We start from the raw sequence: 20,158 nt of genomic DNA, 5'->3' as shown, positions 1-20,158 counted from the left end.
GTAATGCCTCGGGCTCCAGTAGGGGGATCGCGCTCCTCTTCCTCACTCAATACAGAAGAGTGAAGGGAAGAGCTGTGTGTGTCTTTCTCATTCTTCTCCCGTTACTATTCCCTTTTTTTTTTTAAAGGCAATTACCGTTTGCAAAACACTGTATATTTATGAACACATGTTGAAAGTTTGAATGTTATGTTGGCACTTTATCAGAACTACCTCTTATTATTAGTAATATTTTATGTTTACAGAAATATTTTATTTTATATTTTACATTTTATGTAATGTTACAGGTTACACTGTTTACAATGGCAGGGCCTGCCATAATGCCCTTTTCTGTAAATCGATTTAAATCGGAAATCTGTTTTTTTTGTGAAAAAATCTGGGATTCTTTTTTTAGGCCATATCGCCCAGCCCTAGCTACAACACACACACACACACACACACACACACACACACACACACACACACACACACACACACACACACACACACACACACACACACACACACCACACACACACACCACACACACACACACACTTCGCCAGATTTGTAGATATCTGTAGTCTGAAAACAACCAAGTGGTCTGTTTTCATCGTCCGTTTGAACCCCTACCTCTCCTCGCTGGAGGGGCGTCCATCTTTAAAGAACAATGGTACATCCATAGAGCGGTCACTCTTCATGGAGACACAGCTGGGTCCAGGGGAAACTGTTCTCTGCTGCTGCTCTGGGCTACAACACACATATTAGTAATATTTTATGTTTACAGAAATATTTTATTTTATATTTTACATTGTATGTAATGTTACAGGTTACACTGTTTACAATGGCAGGGCCTGCCATAATGCCTTTTTCTGTAAATCGATTTAAATCGGAAATCGGATTTTTTGTGAAAAAATCGGGGATTCTTTTTTTAGGCCATATCGCAGCCCAGCCCTAGCTACAACACACACACACACACACACACACACACACACACACACACACACACACACACACACACACACACACACACACACCACACACACACACCACACACACACACACACACACACACACACACCATTTTACTCAGACTAATGATGGAGTCATGATGCATCACTGCTGAGCTCTAAGAGTGACAGCAGTCACAGACAGAGAGATCCTCTTCTTACCTCTTAGCTTTGCTCCGGCGGCCATGTTCCCCAGGAAGAGGGGTCTTAGAGGTAGGACCTCCCTCCTCTCTCTCCTCATCCATAATAGACTGGAGACCTGGATACAAACACAACTCCTCCATCACTTCCTTTGCCTTCTGAACTTAGGCTGTTTATTGAGAGAGAAGTTCATAAAAGCATTATGGACGTCATAGACCATCGATATGAACCCCACAACATAACCGCACTGCCCTCACTACAGTACAGATGTGTACAGCAGATGACAGATGAATTATTAAACACCTTGTAACTGTGCTTAAACTACAACACAAAAAGGATATACAATAGACTTAAAAAATGCATTGCGGTACCATTAAAGTAAAGAACGTTAGAATAATTTCTCCACTGGACCAAAGTCTGAATTCTGTCACTTTACTGAACCACAGATTCCCTATAGATCAACTGGTGAAGCTCAACACATCGATAGTCAATACGCACAAATATTAACTTTTTTAAATATCAGCACATTGAAAGGACTTCTGTCACGTCCTTATTTTAATTCGGAGTAGCATCAGGACAAACGAATCACTTGAATATTGAACGCAGTGTTCGATTTACCACACGGGTCAGAAAAGCAGTGAAACATGAACCAAGGTTGCATTCTCTACAGTAAACTGTCTTTAATTGATAAGCGATACACGGAGACATATACCGAGATGAGGTCAATATTAACGAGAGTAAGCTGGTTGTTCATTATCATATACATAAACGAAAGACAATAAAAACGGTATACTGTCGGCCTACCTTACCTTATCTATTCCGTGATTAAAATGCGTCCATACGGTATAAAGTAATACAAGTATAAATGTAAGGGAAGAAACTGAGGTTAAAGTGTTTACCTTTAACCTTATACAAGTTAATCAGGTGAAAGGTTTAAAAAGCGGAGAAAGAAAGGCTCCAAGCTGCGAAAACTTATGAGGAAGTGAGCTGAACCGGTTTGACTCTCAGCCGCACCTATCAGCGCAGGTAACGTGTTTTCGGGGAAACGCACACGCGCACACACAGACACACAGACACACAGACACACAGACACACACACAGACACAGACACAGACACAGACACAGACACAGACACAGACACAGACACACAGGCACACAGACACACAGACACACACACACACACACACACACACACACACACACACACAAAATAAGAATATAAAATATATACATAGTACTGTTTATATACATGACTCCATGTGTTCTGGTCTACCGTTGTGACAGGTTCATGGTGCTGAGATCAGCAGGACTGTAGCGCCCCCGTGTGGCCGGACGGTGAACCGCAGCCGCCTTTGGGTGAATTATGAATGCGATAGTAGGAAAACAACGCCCTCACAAGTAAATGGCGTGTCATAACCGAAAGTACAGGACAGTAGTAAAAACCGACGCAAAACTATACAAAGATCAAAAACATGTGAGCAAAAAACAACACAAGTCAAGGTTATTAAAGTAATGATGAAATAGAACTCAGTATCTCCGGTGATGTGCTCGAGGTGTGGGTGTGTCCGTAGCGCTGCGGGGGGGGCGTTATCAACACAGTGAGAGCCGACTGTTCTGGTAGCCGTTGAATGAACCGGCACAACTGAAAGAGAAAGTAACCGAGTGACGCAGTAAACCCGCTCAGACCTGCTCCGCTCCTGGTTCCCGGTCAGACCAGGCAGTGGGCATTTCAGGCACGGGCAGCCGCCCGCGCGCCACTAGCAGTCAAAAATAATAATCATCCGCGACGCGAAGCGGTATTCTATGAAGTACCATAACATTGTGTGGGAAATTGGCGTATTGGCGCCCCCTCTGGCTGAAGGCGCACCGCTGAAAAGATGCCGTGCACAAGACGGACTAAAACTCCCACTGAAGTGGCGTAGGGTCATGATACCACCTCTCCTGGTCCCGGGTGAGGTCATCCTTCGGAGGCTGACACGATGCTGAGCAGCGCGGCGGTGCTAGGGTTAGGGTTAGGGTCAGGGTTAGGTTTAGGGTTACGTGTGTCATCATCATTTACTTTGTCCATACTTTATATTTCACTGACGATACCCGTCATGACCACTAGATGGAGCCAGATCTCCTTGGATTCCTTCGTCTCCGACAAACTGCTCCAAAAGGTTGAGAATGATCGGGGCCGCGGCAAGGTAAGTGCAGACCACTTTCCAGAGAGATTGATAGAACGACGTCCTTCTTCTTTTAGATAGTTATTCCCAGACTCTGATTGGCTGACGTTTCACCAAAGTAGGCTATTTTATTTCATTAGCCAAGTCCCTGATATATAAAAGCACTGGGCCGGTGGAATGCAGACATCATCCTTGAGGAAGTCCCAACGAATCTGTAACTAGATAATTATTCTGTCAACTGGACACCGCGATCACACAGTAATGGATTGGATTCTCCTGTAAACAAACAACTTTTGATTTTTTTTTCTCCCTTTTCGAGGTTAGGATTTGCTTGTCTCGTTTGTTTTTGTCCTCGCTTCGTGTATTTAGTGAACGATCATCTATAATCCATCTGTAAAGACGGCATGCTTACGGAAGTCAATTCCCTTTAGAATGTCTCTGCATGAGTAAAACATATTTTAGTACACCTGTGTATCAGGTGATTTGGCCGCCCCTGTCATCCCAAAATCAAGTTGGTCATTGCAATAATAATAACCCGGAATTGCTGAGTAGCTATAGGAATCAGATCACAAACCAGGTCAATTTTGTTATAAATGATTTTTAGCCTCCGAGCGTTTTTTAGTGAGTTGTGGGCCTAGAGGTAGTGTGCATACCTTTAAACTTTTATTTGATACATTCTATTCACTTCTATTATTCTTCTCGAGTCAATCCAATTAGTAGATCCTTAATCACAGTCACAGCCTCAAAGGGCTACTCTACTCTACTGTCTGCATTCGATTAAATTCTATTCTATTCTACTCAGCACTGCCTCTTTCTCTAGAGTCCCTGTACCGTAGACGTTCCTCTATCTCTGTGGTTCGTGTCTGTTTCTTTATATTTGACAGGAGGATGCTGTTGAAGTTGCGGGCGATCCTGCAGTATGGCTCTCAGCCTCTCCACAACGCTGTGGTCAAACAGAGGAGCTCCTTCAGTGAGACTCATTGCTCCTAAATGCACCACTGAGCACCACAGGAAGTCATTCCTGCCTGTGGCCATTAAACTCTAGAACTCCTCCCTCTGATAATCTGACAAAGGACTATTTAAAATAAACAAGCTATCATTTATTTATTCATTCACTCTTCATTTTCATTGCTATTTGCACATGAAACAGAACGTTAATATTGTATTGTTAATTTGTGAATCTAACCCACTAAGAGATGGCATGAACATTTCACTTTATGGGGTTTTCTAACGTTAATATGAGTTCCCCTAGCCTGCCTATGGTCCCCCAGTAGCTAGGAATGGCGTTAGGTGTGAAAAGAGCACCAGGTATTCTGCTCCGCCTTAGAAATATGAAAGCTCAGACGCCCCGATCTCTAATGTGGCCCCAAATGTCGTCCGAAGGGGCCAAGTTACCTCCCCTTCCTCTGCCTTAACCGCCCAGAGAATGTAGCCCACCAATGAGACAATGAGCTACGACCGTGCGAGCGCCACATGTGTGTGTGTGTGTGTGTGTGTGTGTGTGTGTGTGTGTGTGTGTGTGGGTAGTGTACACACACTGTAACGCAAGTGTTGTACACTTCTTTGTATTTGTTTAACCGTTCTGCTGTTGGTGTTATGGCGCGTAACCCGTCGGTTCTCTGACGTCTCTGGTCTTTCCACCATGAGACTCGTAGTGGGGGTTATCTCTGCCCTGGTTGAGAAGGAATTGGGGGAAAGGAACTTTGGCTTTGACTCCCTCAAGTGCATGAACCGCGACGTGGAGGAGAAAGGGATCGTCTCCCCCGGAGCCCCCGCTGCCCGCTGCCGAGGCGGCTGGTGCCTCGGCAGCGGGCAGCGGGGCTCCGGGGAGACGATCCCTTTCTCCTCCACGTCGCGGCTCAGTCTACTTCAGATTGATGTGGAAGTGGAAGAACCAGAGACGTCGGAGAACAAACGACAAACGACACAGTCGTTTTGAGGCGCACAAAGCCTTTGGCCGTGTTCTGTGAATATTCTAGAACACTCCGGGTGCTCCGGCGGGAGTCCTGGAGCTCTATATCTAAATAATATCATATAATACATAGATATCTATATCATATAATATTAACTATCACGGCCAAAAGCTGTGTGCGCCTCCAGACGATATTATGACTTTCAAACGACAGCGTCGGGTTCTCCGACGTCTCTGGTTCTTCCACGTCCACATCAATCTGAAGTGGACTGAACCACGACACGGAGGAGAAAGGGATTGGTGTCCAAGATTGTCTCCTCGGCAGGGGCAGCGGGCAGCGCTTAGGCACCACCGCCTCCTGCAGCGGGCAACGCCGAAGCGTGGTCCCTCGGCAGCGGGAAGCGGGGCTCAAGCGGGAGACAATCGCGGGCAACAATCCCTTTCTCCTCCATGTGACTCAGTCTACTTCAGATCGATGCAGACAAACCCTAACCCCAAGTGAAGCACCGAACGGGCAGAAGAGCCTCCAGAGAGGCCTGGAGACCTCCGTGTTAACCAGATTAAACCCAACATGAGACAGCAGACAGGGACAGACCCTGTGTGTGTGTGTGTGTGTGGTGTGTGTGTGTGTGTGTGTGTGTGTGTGTGTGTGTGTGTGTGTGTGTGTGTGTTAGCCCTTACCCTAACCCTAACCCTTGCCCCCATCTTATCTATGATTTTATTCATTCTAACCAGTTCTTTTAAAGTCCCATTCTCTAAGCGATCTGGTTTTTACCCGTTTCATTTCCTTCCTGTATGTGTTTGAGGGCCATCCAGGTACATTTATTGAGCAGAACAGCACTTTTTTATTCCTTATATTCCTTTGATTCCGTTCTACCCTTTTCACATCCCTGGATTGTCATTTATACAGTTCTTTTGAGAGGTAAGCGCTTACCTTGGGGGGGGGGGGGGGGGTTAAGGAAACTCAGGCCAAAGGACATCTCAAGGGCAGGCCTACCGCCTGGAACCCACCGACGTCCAGTACAACCCCCCCCCACCCCAAGGGCCCCCAGCCCTCAGGGCCCCACTAGGGGCCTCTCTCCAGTTAAACCCCCCCCCCACCAAGGGCCCCAGCCTCAGGGCCCCACTCGGGGCCTCTCTCCAGTTACCCCCCCCCCCCCCCCCCACAAGGGCCCCAGCCTCAGGGCCCCACTCGGGGCCTCCTCTCCAGTTAACCCCCCCCCCACAAGGGGCCCCGGGGTACACACCAGGCGCTTCCTGCGCTCCATCTTGTCCGGCCAATGGCGGAGCTCGGGCCGCGGGCCATCTCGGGGGAACCCCCCCCGTCTGGGTCTTCGTCCAGACGAGATAACCAAAAGCCTCCAGGATGTCCTGGTGGGGGCCGCTTCTCTCCACAGATATCAGAAAGCCCCCCCCCCCCCCCTCCACACCAAAGCCACTCACCCGACTTAAACAGCTCTTATATACTATACACGTAGGCACACTCAACACTCACATCGTCCAACACTTCCAAACTCACCCCATCACCTCACTGTTCATCACCGGGCTGGAGGTGAAGGCGTGCTGGGCGGACAGACAAGAGGAAGGAGGCGGAGCAGAGGTGGAGAGCCAAGCTTAAGACCCCCCCCCCTTGGGCCTGAACATCAGGGAGTGGGGGCCGCACTGGGACGCTGCTGGGGAGCGCTGGGGGGTCCTGGGAACTTCCTCCTGGGGGGTTTCCCTGCATGGCGTCGGGTCGACTGTGCGTTTTAATATGTTACACGTTTTATCCTTACTGTTGCTTCCTTCACATCATGATCTATTGAGGCCTTCCACCTCTTTCACTCTTCCTTTTATTCTGTTGGAGGCTTCTCTTATGTGAAGGATGGTATGAATGTGTGAATGGCTTCACTTATGCCTTATTTATCTTTATTTCATATACCCCATTTATTTATCTATTTACTCAGTTTCATCTATTTTGCACATTATCTGCCAGCACTTATTTGTGTGTTTTTAATACTTCCTGCATGCTTTTTGCCATGTTTATGTGTATTTTTATGTCTGTGCATTTTTTTAATTAAAAGGTATCCTGCATTCCTTCACCCATGAGTCTTCTGAGATCACAGTGTGCTCCTTTTTATTCCCATATTTTGTATTTATGCGCATGATTGAATGATTGACTGAGAGGAATGTGTATGGATGGTGCGTACTTTGCTATGAAATCGTTGTCTGTAGCCCTTCTCTGATCTCCGATGGAGGATACATGAAGGAGGCTGAGCAGTTCAGAGGTTATCTTTAATGGATTACCAAACAGAGCCACCCTCATCTCCAGGATTAAAGACGTGTCTTCCAGGGACTGTAGAAAGACGCGTGACTGATATGGATGAAAACGTACGACACCAGTAGACTCCTGTTCAGAGGAGCTGAACCGTTAGGTTTACCTCCATAGGTGACGGCATTTTAACTATCTTCACATTGCTATCATCGGAATGATAATAATTAATAATGTAATCATTATCTTTCATAATAATATATTTATCCTCCTACACATTCTCTATTTTCTTGTTTCACTTCTTGTCTGTTTCTTGGTTCTCTCATATTTCTTATTATTCCGATGTTTGGTCATCAACACTAGGTCTACCTTAGCGTGGCACATGGAGTCATTCCCGTTATCTGGGCTGGCAGACCACTTTAAAGAAGGGACATATTTGGAAGCATTGTTTTTTTGCAACAGACTAACGATGCATGCAGTGATGATATGGTACACTGATCGTTTAAAACAGCCCTTATGGAACGTGACCACATCTTTACTTTCTGTCTCCAGAGAGAGAGACCCGAGTCTCCAAGCAGTCAAGTCTCAAGTAGGTCAAGTCCAGAACAGTCTCACAGCAGGGAGTCAGAGTCCAATCTCACAGCATGGAGTCAGAGTCCAGTCTCACAGCAGGGAGTCAGAGTCCAGTCTCCCAGCAGGGAGTCAGAGTCCAGTCTCACAGCAGGGAGTCTGAGTCCAGTCCTCACAGGTCATGTCAAGCCTCAAGTCTCCAGCTCTGCTTTCACACATATTATTTTAGATTCATAATGACTTTTTTTTAAATTAATTTAGCAATTTGAATGTTATTTTATCCATAGAATGTGAACTATTCTAATGTTGTTTCAGACTGGACAGTCCCTGTGTCTCTTTAATAACCTGCTCAGGGTTGTTGGCCGAATTCTGCTCTGTTGACAAGTGATTGATGAGGACGCATCGACTCTGTGGGCAGCTATGGGATTAACACATTATTACCCAGCATACATTTGGAGGCGATACGCCTGCGTCTGTATGTTTTAACGTTAACTGCTAGTGGGAAAATAAAACAACTGTTCATTCAACACAAAGTTCACTGTACAAAAAAAAATCTTATTTATTTAATTGCTTGGTTGCAATCTCATTCTCCACCTAAAACAGCTGCTTAATAACATCTGTAATGTATTTGTAACTGTACATTGGTTACTTTATAAACCAACTGTAGATTACATGGAGAATTATCCACCCGAAACAGCAAAAAAACTGCATAATAACATCAGTAAATATCAGTAACAGTACATTAAGTTACTTTATAAACCAACTCTTGATTATAAAGCATTATCTCAAACAGCAACATGTATACATAATACTGTACACCAGTTCTAGGCAGTGGCGCCTCCAGAAGGTTATTCCAGTGGGTGGCCAATGAGGGCCACAGCAAATCTTAGGGTGGCATACTAAAAAAGAAAAGAACGTACGCAGTTACGTCTCCGGGCAGCGATTGTTGACGGTGGGGGGGGGGGTAGGGGGTTGTTGTATCGTGGACCTACGGATTCCAGTGACGGTTTCATTCCGTCTATACGAGCAGGTGTGCGCCTACAGCCAGAGGGGGCGCCAAAATACCTATTCCCCACACAATGTTATGTCGTACTTCATTGATAACCGCTACGCAGCGCATTGATTGACAGTATTTCTCTTATTCTTGTGTTGACGAACTTCACCAACTACCTATCAAATCTGGGGTGGCCACAGGGGTGGCCAATGAGCTTTCAGGGGTGGCCCTGGCCACCCCAGGCCACCCCCTAGAATCGCCACTGGTTGTAGGCCCATCCTGCCCCGCCATTCCTCTGCTCTCATCTCCTCCACTAGAGGCAGTCACGGCCTGTGAATGCAGAGTGACAGTAGGAGGGGTTATCTCCTCTGAGCCATAGAGTGGGAGGGGTTATCTCCTCTGAGCCATACAGTGGGAGGGGTTATCTCCTCTGAGCCATACAGTGGGAGGGGTTATCTCCTCTGAGCCATAAAGTGGGAGGGTTTATCTCCTCTGAGCCATAAAGTGGGAGGGGTTTTCTCCTCTGAGCCATACAGTGGGAGGGGTTATCTCCTCTGAGCCATAAAGTGGGAGGGGTTATCTCCTCTGAGCCATAGAGTGGGAGGGGCTATCTCCTTCAAATTCGCATATCATTGCGAATTTGAAGGATATAATATGGCTCTGGCCAAGGCGACTCTTGACCAATAGTCTATGAATGGAGTTTTTTATTTTTTCTAAGTCATTAGTACTGATATCAAATAAATCCCGTGGTCGTCTGAAAGAGAAAGTGACTCTTTCCTCCGCGTGGGTTCAGACGAGGCGACGCGGGCTGGATATCGGTTTACTAGACTGAACATTTATCAATTACTGCTGAAGCCTAATGTGACGAGACAGATACACACTTTAGGTCCTTTGTACCAGGAAACTACGTAGATGGGGTGTGTGTGTGTGTGTGTGTGTGTGTGTGTGTGTGTGTGTGTGTGTGTGTGTGTGTGTGTGTGCGTGAGAGGGAGAGAGGGAGAGAGAGAGCGTGTGTGTGCAGTGTGGGTATGTTTGTTTTGTGCCACAGGAGTCAGGAGACAAGATGGAGGCAATTTACAATACAGTTCATTAAACGCAACACAACATTGTAAAATAATCTTGTATCTTTAAATATGACTGTTAATCTATTACTGTGATGCAGTACTGTTAAAATATGACTATTATCTATTACTGTGATGAAGTACTGTTAAAATATAACTATTAATCTATTACTGTGATGAAATTCCGTTAACATATGAATGTTAATCTATTACTGTGATGAAGTTCCGTTAACATATGGCTGTTAATCTATCACTGTGATGGATTATTGTTTAAGTATTACCATTACTGTGATAAAGTAGGCTGCTGATAATATATAACTTTTAACATATGACTCTGAATAAGTATTGTAAAGTGGTAAAGTACTGACTGTGGTCATAGGTTGGGCCTCAGGAGCGGATTCTGCCCCTCAGTGTTCTCAGAGCAGCTGTCAGAAGAAGCTGGGATGTAGCAGAATGGGAGGAGGTGAGGTCATGAGCTAGATGTATCTAGATCTATAGAGCTGTATAGTCCAGTGAGCTAGATGTATCTAGATCTACAGAGCTGTATAGTCCAGTGAGCTAGATGTATCTAGATCTATAGAGCTGTATAGTCCACTGAGCTAGATGGTTCTAGATCTATAGAGCTGTATAGTCCACAGAGCTAGATGGTTCTAGATCTATAGAGCTGTATAGTCCACTGAGCTAGATGGTTCTAGATCTAAAGAGCTGTATAGTCCAGTGAGCTAGATGGAGCTAGATCTATAGAGCTGTATAGTCCACTGAGATAGATGTATCTAGATGTTTCTAGATCTACAGAGCTGTATATTCCAATGAGCTAGACAAGTCACCAAGGTCTCTGTATTGGTAAAGTTCAAAGTTCAAAGTACTTATTTGTCATTGCCATAAAGACAACGAGACAGTAGAGGCAACCAGACTTACACAGCTAAATAATAATAAAAACAATTGATAAATAGATTCATAAATATCATGCATAAAATAATAATAAAAATAATAAAAGCAATATATCTCCATATCTCCATATTAAGGTGCATCAAGTCTTAGAGTGCAGTCCATGGGGGGCAGGGAGGGCTGGGCCGGGGGCGGGGGAGATGAAGGGGGGTGGGGAGTGGGGTGGTCAAGCTGTTGAGGAGCCTTATTGCACAGGGATAGAAGCTCTTTGCCATCCTGGAGGTGCGTGCCTTTTTTGATCTGAACCTTTTCCTGACGGGAGTAACAGGAACAGATGATGGGCAGGATGAGAAGGGTCTGTGAGGATGCGTTTAGAGCGCTGCAGGCAACGGGAGGAGGAGATGGACAAGATGTCGGGCAGCTCTACTCCAATGATCCTTCCCGCTGTTTTAATCAGCCTCTGGATGGCTGCCTGCTCCGCCTTTGTACAGCCGAGTCAGCTGTTCTGTCGGCCCGGTAGACGGTGCGGCCTGCTAGCTGGATAGCTGCGTCTGGTGTGGTGCTGTCTAACCACGTCTCGGTGAAGATCATGCAGCAGCAGTGAGTCAAAGTCCTCTGTGCTGTGAGTCGAAGTCTAATCTCGTCCAGTTTATTCCGTATTGAGCGAACATTGGCTAGGAAGATTGAAGGAAGCGGTGGTTTGGATGGGTTAGCCTTTAGCCGAGCTCGTACACCGGCCCGCTTCCTCGCTCCTGCTTCCGCTCACAGCGTCTCCTCTGCCGGCCTGTTGAGGCAGAGCTTCCGCTGGCTAATCTGCGGATCTCGGCAGGGATGGATATCTCGCTTGACAGTCGATGTACATCACGATTTATGACCAGAGAGCTCAACACGGCTATACTGTTTTGCCAGTAGAGGGCACATTAGTGTTAAAAAAAACAAACTAAAAAAACAAAAACGTTTAGCCTGGAGAGCTGTGTATCCATCGCCATGGCAACCCAAGTAAACAATTACACTAAAACTAAAATAAAACTACAACTAAACTATTACGTACAAAAATCTTGGTCAGGAGACCCCCAAGATGATTGCGTGGCAACAACTTCACAATTAAACTTAAATTAAACTAAGACTACAACTAAACATTTATTGACAAAACCTAAGGCCCAATCCCATTTCTAGCCCTTACCCCTTCCCCTTACCCCTCCCCCTTACCCCTCCCCCTTAGGGTGCGTCCCATTTCTACCCCTTACCCCTCCCCCTTACCCCTCCCCCTTGGTTTGAAGGGGTAAGGGTGTCCCAATTCTCATTTTGGTTAAGGGGTAGGGAGAAGACAAAAGGCTACGTAGCCCTTGAAACGAAGCGAAAATGTAGCTTGAAACGAAGCTATCCAAGGACCACACTTCAAAGGGAGGGCTTCGAGGAAAATCCGGCCGAAAAATGCATTTTTACTAGTTGTTATCATTCGGACTCATGATGTAAAGTTGACTGTATATTCAGCTCGAAGTCATACACGGACAATGCGATCTCTGAGCTCGATATAAAACATGACATAACGGTAAATAACCGTTGAACTATACAAGATTTTAGCGCTCTCTAGTGGCCAACCGAAATCGCCAAATAAACAAACAGCAGCGATGGTTCAAGCGAAGGACACGCACACATGTAAGTATTTTCAGCACTTTAATTACGGCAGACTGGTGTAATAATACTATTTTCGAGCGGTTTTTAATTGTGAAGTTAGTTTTGAATCACTAGTCAAGTTTGTTTTGATTCACTAGTCAAGTTTGTTTTGAATCACTAGAAGCCGATGCTAATGTGTTCCGCTATCGCTATTTGTTGAGATAGATATCCGATAACCCTTGACATGACATGTTAAGGTTTCAAGTAACATTTGTGTGCAGTGGATATGCTTACTACTACTATTCCTTGGTTGATTATACCGGCGCACTGCTTTGATATCGGTAAAGCTGCCACCTAGGCTACGTCGCTCGCCTGTCAAACTGAAGATTTCCTTTCCACCTTTACCTCAGGGACACCACAGGAGACCAGACGGCTCATTCATTTCAGGGGGACCAGGGACAATGAGTTCCTAAAATCGGAAATGATCGCCAGAAAACAGTGGGAATGAGTCTTACGTTGTTCAATCTTTTCATTCTTGCGTCTGTTTTCTACTTTGGTATTTCTGTGTTGAGCTCAATAGCCCACTGAATGTCTGTGTCATTATACCAATTGCCTAATGAATGTATCAACCAAACGAGACCATTGTTTTTGTTGTAATTTAGTATTTTGGTGTGGTGTGTGTGTGTGGTGTGTGTGTGTGTGTGGGTGTGTGTGTGTGTGTGTGTGTGTGTGTGTGTGTGTGTGTGTGTAGCCGAGCTAAATTTAATTTGATTTTGTTTTATTTTTTATCATTGTTCATACCTTTTTTATGTGAACTCCACCAAATATTGGTTCCTAAGTAAGTTGGTTTCGTTGTTCCCTATGGCATGCCTTTGTTTCCCTGGGGAGTGGTTTGACGTTGCACCTGTGTGTACCTGTGTGTACCTGTGTGTATGTGCAATGACAACAAATAAAATCCTATCCTATCCTATCTATCCTATGGAAATGTTTTGATATGTTGAGGGAGTGTCTTATGTCTGCATTTATTTGAAAGAGCATATGCACAGAAAAGCAGACGGACGGAGTTACAATGGAGATCCAGCGAGTTTTTAAAGCCATGTGACGCGTCGCATCACATAGGGAAGTTAACGCCAGCATTTCTGACGTTTTTATCCACTAATTCATTATGTTATGTGAGGCAACGCAACGCAACGTATGCTTGATCTGAAACATGCCTACTCGTGGCTTCTGTTGACATAGCAGTCAGCGACGATGAAGCCATGAAATGGAGGGGCGTCCCATTTCTTAGGGGAACGTTTTACCCTCTGTATGAGGGGCAAGGGGAAGGGTAAGGGGAGGGGTAAGGGGAGAGGGTAAGGGGGAGGGGTAAGGGGAAGGGGTAAGGGCTAGAAATGGGATGGGCCTTACCCCTCCCCCTTTACCCCTTCCCCTTGCGCGGTATAATCAACCAAGGAATAGTAGTAGTAAGCATACCACTGCACACAAATGTTACTTGAAACCTTAACATGTCATGTCAAGGGTTATCGGATATCTATCTCAACAAATAGCGATAGCGGAACACATTAGCATCGGCTTCTAGTGATTCAAAACAAACTTGACTAGTGAATCAAAACAAACTTGACTAGTGATTCAAAACTAACTTCACAATTAAAAACCGCTCGAAAATAGTATTATTACACCAGTCTGCCGTAATTAAAGTGCTGAAAATACTTACATGTGTGCGTGTCCTTCGCTTGAACCATCGCTGCTGTTTGTTTATTTGGCGATTTCGGTTGGCCACTAGAGAGCGCTAAAATCTTGTATAGTTCAACGGTTATTTACCGTTATGTCATGTTTTATATCGAGCTCAGAGATCGCATTGTCCGTGTATGACTTCGAGCTGAATATACAGTCAACTTACATCATGAGTCCGAATGATAACAACTAGTAAAAATGCATTTTCGGCCGGATTTTCCCGAAGCCCTCCCTTTGAAGTGTGGTCCTTGGATAGCTTTGTTTCAAGCTACATTTTCGCTTCGTTTCAAGGGCTACGTAGCCTTTTGTCTTCTCCCTACCCCTTAACCAAAATGAGAATTGGGACACCCTTACCCCTTCAAACCAAGGGGGAGGGGTAAGGGGGAGGGGTAAGGGTAGAAATGGGACGCACCCTAAAAGTCTGGAGAGCCCCAAGCCGCTGCGTGTGTACGCGCCGCCGTGGAGACGGACTCACTTAGCAATAGTAGGTAGTAGCAGTAATCATAAGAGCAGAACTGCAATAAAACATATTTTACTCACCAACTGGTTTGTGACGCTTGTCTGAATCTAAGGATCAAGAGAAATGATTAGTGTTGTATCAGTGGTGAGTATCCTCATGTTATTATACTTTCATATTCCCCTCTCCTACCCACTTGAACTTCTTCTTCGAATGAGTCTTGATTTTATGTTGGCACTCGACAGCAGCAGCTCTAAATGAGAAAAAAAACAGTAGACATCAGTTAGTGGATGGTGGCATCAGTTGGAACATGTCAATATTTCCTGTTGAATAATCAATTTCATGATATTTAGTGCTTCATACTTGTGGTCAGAGAAGCTGGTTGTGACAAAGACTGCATGTTACAGAATCAAAATGTTCAGGACATTTCGTTTTCCACAGCAATATGATTGGTCTAATGATAATACTAATGATAATGAATTTGTGTAAAATGAAATGCTGATATCACAAGATAGTGTTGCATCTCTTCCACTGAGTTATTCTGCTGTTGATCTGCAGCTTATGTTTAATATTCTTATTAATTATAATAATATTAATAATACATTGAATAACATTTTATTTCAAGGCACCTTTCATGACACCCAAGGTCGCCTTAAATTCATAAAACAATCTAGGGTCACAAAACAGCAAGAGCTGCATCGTCAACAGCATTATCAAAACAAGACATAAGACCCATGTAGGAGGAGGTAAGAACAGCAGTGAGGAGACCCAGGTAGGAGGGGGTAAGAACAGTGAGGAGACCCAGGTAGGAGGGGGTAAGAACAGCAGTGAGGAGACCCAGGTAGGAGGGGGTAAGAACAGTAGCCCAACGGGGATACGAGGGGAACCCCAGTAGGGGGTCATTACAGCGAGAAGGCCAGTGGGAACACAGTGTGGATCTTTGTAGACCAATGGGCCTGTTTGGTGGCTGGGAGTGGATACTCCTCGTCTTCGCCCAGGTGAGATTTCCTCTGACTTTTGTGTGAGCTCCACGACGCCATTCTCTGTGCGTCCTACGCCTACTTCGTACTTTTACATTTGACGCTGTCCAGTGATAAGTTTTAAATCATAAACATTAAAATAATATAGCCTCGGCCTATTACATTTTCCATATTGCTCGCAGACCTTTTGTTATTTCGGGTTTTTTAGTGTGAATCTGCGTTACAAACTAATGTAATCATGTATTCTACTATACTAGTTTAACTAGTCATGTATTCTAGTGTAACTAGTTTTGTATCACAGCTTAATCAACATTTCAGTGGAATATGTGAAAACATTGGTAACTAACTAAACCTCATCACGTCGGTACAGGCCTATGAGCCTACATGCATACATGTTGAATTGAAATACTATACATACTACATACATACATACATACATACATACATATTGAAACACATAACATAAATGTTGAAAAACATTACATAGGCTACATGTGAAATATCGTGTGCCTCCTGGACCATCCTGGGCTACAATGATCTCTCCTCAAACCATCAGATATAGGTTCCACTGTAACTTATTCCCCTGAACGTATGTGCTTTTCTTCTACAGGCTTGGGCATCATCTCCTGAAAAGCCAAAATGTCTGCTGGTTTCAAGAAGGATTCTAACCTTTTCGAAGTAGACAGAAGACATCTTCATAGCGGACGGTCCTTGGCAAAGGTAACAATGGTTTTCTATATGCCGTCATGATTCTTGAGTACATACGGCAAATGTATATAGCTGGGCCTGGGCCTACCTATAATATAGACCAGTTCAACTAGTATACTTTAGCTGGAAATAATTCCATACGACTAATGTCGTGCCGTTCAGTGCACTTAGCTACAGACAGGGGAGTGGTGTATTGCTAGTTTTATGGCTCAACAACAGGGGCGTAGCCACATGGGTGGCCAGTCTGAAAAAATAAAATTAAAAATCCTCAACGGACATGGTCGAAAGAAAGCTGAAATATTTGCACTATTAGTTTGATCTAAACTTTGACTTATTATTCTTATTAAAGTGTTGTATTTTGACATTACGAATAAGTATTGCACTTAAAATACCACCCCCACCCCCCCCCCCCCCCCCCCCCCCCCCCCCCCCCCCCCCCCCCCCCCCCCCCCCCCCCCCCCCCCCCCCCCCCCCCCCCCCCCGAATCGAAATATTATGATGAGACTGAATGAGTATTGAAGTTGCCTTTCTCACAGTATTTCTTTTGTACAGTATACTAATTGTACGATACGACAAAATATACGATTACAATGTGCAAATTGTTTGGACAAACATAAAGATGATTATTGGGGAATCATTTATTTTTAATGACCTGGAAGTTACTTGTTGTCAACACCCCCAACGTCCAGGCTTGATGCTCTCATATCAGGGATGAGCAATGCCTCCTAATTTTCTTTTCAATTAGATACCAAAATATACCAATATATTTTATAGACAAGTATCCTGATGCTTTAAACTCTTCTTGTGAACACAATTACACTCATTATTTCGATTAATTGGTGAATTCTCAAAAACAACGCAAAATATGTAAGGGATAATGTATACGTCGGATGCAACTCCGCTCATTTACTTTTTTAAGCTGATTTATTACATTATAAATTTGCCGTTTTTTTCTCATTTTTTCTTAACTATTATCAAGGGGGTCGTCAATATCACTGTTTCATGTAACGCCGGATGCAACCACTCCTTTCTACTACTTTCAGTTGGTTTCATTGAAGCCGTCTGGTCAACCTCTGACAATTCAACACATTGTAACCAATTCATTTTTTAAATCAATGAAAAGATCTACACACTTGTATCTTCAATAATATCTAAGCGAAATTTCGATAGCTTTAATACTTTTTTCAGAATCACAGTTTTAGTTTCATACCGGCATAGTTTTCAGTTGCTGTCATTGATTTTCTTTTGTCGCCAGAGCGTGAGGACATTCATGCACACACGCAATAGATCCGCCACATAACCGCGTTTATGGACACTTTTGATCCAATTAGAAGTGGAAGAACAGCTCAATCAGAATTAGAAATTATCAAATATACGCCTCAATCGGAATGATCCATACATCGATTAATTGGCGAACGATCCAACTGCATCGATGCAACGCCCAAACATCGATGCATATCACCGTATTATACGCTTTTATTTTGACAATCTCCTTGCGCGGGTGTTAATGAAACTATTTCTGCGCAAGTGCGCCTATCGGCTCGTATCCGTTCATCAGTAAAACGAGGCACATGTGTGAGCGCGAAGATGTCTAGTTTCGGTTTGTTTTGCCAGATTTCCAGTTTTTCCAGTCTAACGTGATTATAAGTAGCCAAATTTGGTGGGAAAAGTTGCTCTATCTGGCAACACGAATGGCTTATCTTAAAAGCCAAGATGATTCCGAGGGATGTTTTGTTTTTAGAAAGAAACTATCCACACAGATAGGTATGGTCTATGTTCAAAATGAAAGCTCTTTAATTTAATAAGCTCTTTAATTTAAGCCATAAAAAAACCTTTTGCACTGAAATGCAATGTGGACTTTTATTATTTGCATTAAAATGGATTGTTTTGGTTTTAAATATCCGGAATAGCAAAGAAATAAAATGAGGAAATTATAATTAAGTTTATGTGAGTTGAAGTGAATGTAAGAGGTTGTGTTAAATGGGCATAGGATATCGCCTCATATCAATCGCATATTCCTGAATCAAATCGAAATCGTATCGCGGCAGATTTTTTATATCGGCAAATATCGTATCGTTGTCTAATGAATCGATTTAATATCATATCGTGATGAAACCAGAGATTTGCGCCTCTAGTGGCTGGAGCCACACTCAAGGCCACGTGTTTGGTGGGGCCGAGCCATGTTGTGTCTATGAAGTTTGTCTTATACTTTAAGTATCCGGGAAGCTTGACCCTCTCTCTAATGCTGTGCCGCCTGTTGATCCTTACTTCGAAAGAGTAAAAGGCACTTTGACGTCACGAAAAAAGAACACATCTGTGTTCGAATTGGAACTTTTTCACAGTTTGGCAGGCTCACACTAGCAATTTTCGGCTAGAACGCTAAGAAACATTCATTACTATTAAACTATCTCCCAACACACAACCATCTTGAATTTACATTTCTAATTAGTCATTGCGTTGGGTTGCTTTTCACCTAGTGTGCACTGGACTTTTCCTACTTGTGCATTCAACAATTCATTCATCCAGGCCAGATGTAGCATTTATTATAAATTAACCTCTTTAAAGTAACGATGTGACGTTAACTTAGCGTGGTTTTGAAGGCCACCTTTGGTTAGGCTACTGGTGCTTGGAAAACTATCTCGGGAAATGGGTATTTTAGCTCGGTTGCTGTGTTACACGACCTAAAAGCTGAGGCCAATTCAGTTTTTCTCACTACACGGAACCACTAACTGCGTTCACACCAAACGAATCACGCTGCAAAGACGCTTTGGTCGCTCACAAAGTATCGCTGCGAATATTTCTGTTCGCTTTTGTCGCTCATGACGTACAATTCAATTTTGCACACGCATTTAAAGGAGCCGTATGCTTTTAGTACAGACAGCCATATCAAAGAGTGAACTCCCATACACTTTGGCCATATTGCAAAGACGGTTTTGCTTGTTGGATAAATGCTTTGACAGCAAGTAGGACAGTGATTCCCCTCCTATATATATATATATATATATATATATATATATATATATATATGTATATATATATATAAAACTCCTAAAATGAAATTACAACTGAGAACAAAAAAAGGTTATATGCTGTAGTAGGCTAGTTAAAATATGTTTCACTGATCTGCATCTGCAAATCATGATCTGCACTCATTCGTCAAACAAATTGACATTGGCGCACATGGCTAATTTGCATACGTGCACAGGACTGGCTGGCTCCGCAAGGCAAATAATAGAACCTATTTATCCATGCCAATCTGTCTATCTATCTATCAACGCGTGTCTAGTTTTAATGTGATGTATTTTGTGTCCAGTCAGACTTGTCTCCCTTGTTCTATGTGGTCTTGTAGGCTACTGTCCTGTGTGAGCCGAATCACCTAAATTAATTCCCGACAATTTGTGTGTTGACTAGGCTATCTATCTATCTCGACTATTTAATTAAAAATGATTCACCTCAGGCTCCGTGAATAGTGGGGAATAGTGGGAATAGAGGGATAAAAGACAAGAGATATATCCCTTGTCATTTATCCCTCGTTTTGTCGAATAGTTTGTGTATGTGACGATTTCAAAAACGTGTTTTGTTTAAAGCATGACTACACGCGATTGGTTGGTTTGATTGGTGGTATGGAGAGCAAATGACAATGATTCCCGCTTAAATAAGAACGTTCTAGATCGCAAATATTTTCTATAAATAC

The 20,158-nt window shown here is 43.8% G+C and overlaps 1 long non-coding RNA gene across 1 annotated transcript; it reads left to right on the top strand.

Annotated features, from left to right (window-relative positions):
* Positions 1-12,405: 12,405 nt before the first annotated feature.
* LOC115539377 (uncharacterized) lies at positions 12,406-13,215 on the top strand. The gene is made up of 2 exons (XR_003975859.1): positions 12,406-12,627; positions 12,996-13,215. It is a non-coding gene; the product is annotated as an uncharacterized LOC115539377 (long non-coding RNA).
* The last annotated feature ends 6,943 nt before the right edge of the window (positions 13,216-20,158 follow it).

This window comes from Gadus morhua, unplaced genomic scaffold, assembly GCF_902167405.1.
Source record: "Gadus morhua unplaced genomic scaffold, gadMor3.0, whole genome shotgun sequence".
NCBI lineage: Eukaryota > Metazoa > Chordata > Actinopteri > Gadiformes > Gadidae > Gadus > Gadus morhua.
Note: the sequence above shows the minus strand (reverse complement) of the source record. Positions and strands in the feature narration are given on the sequence as shown.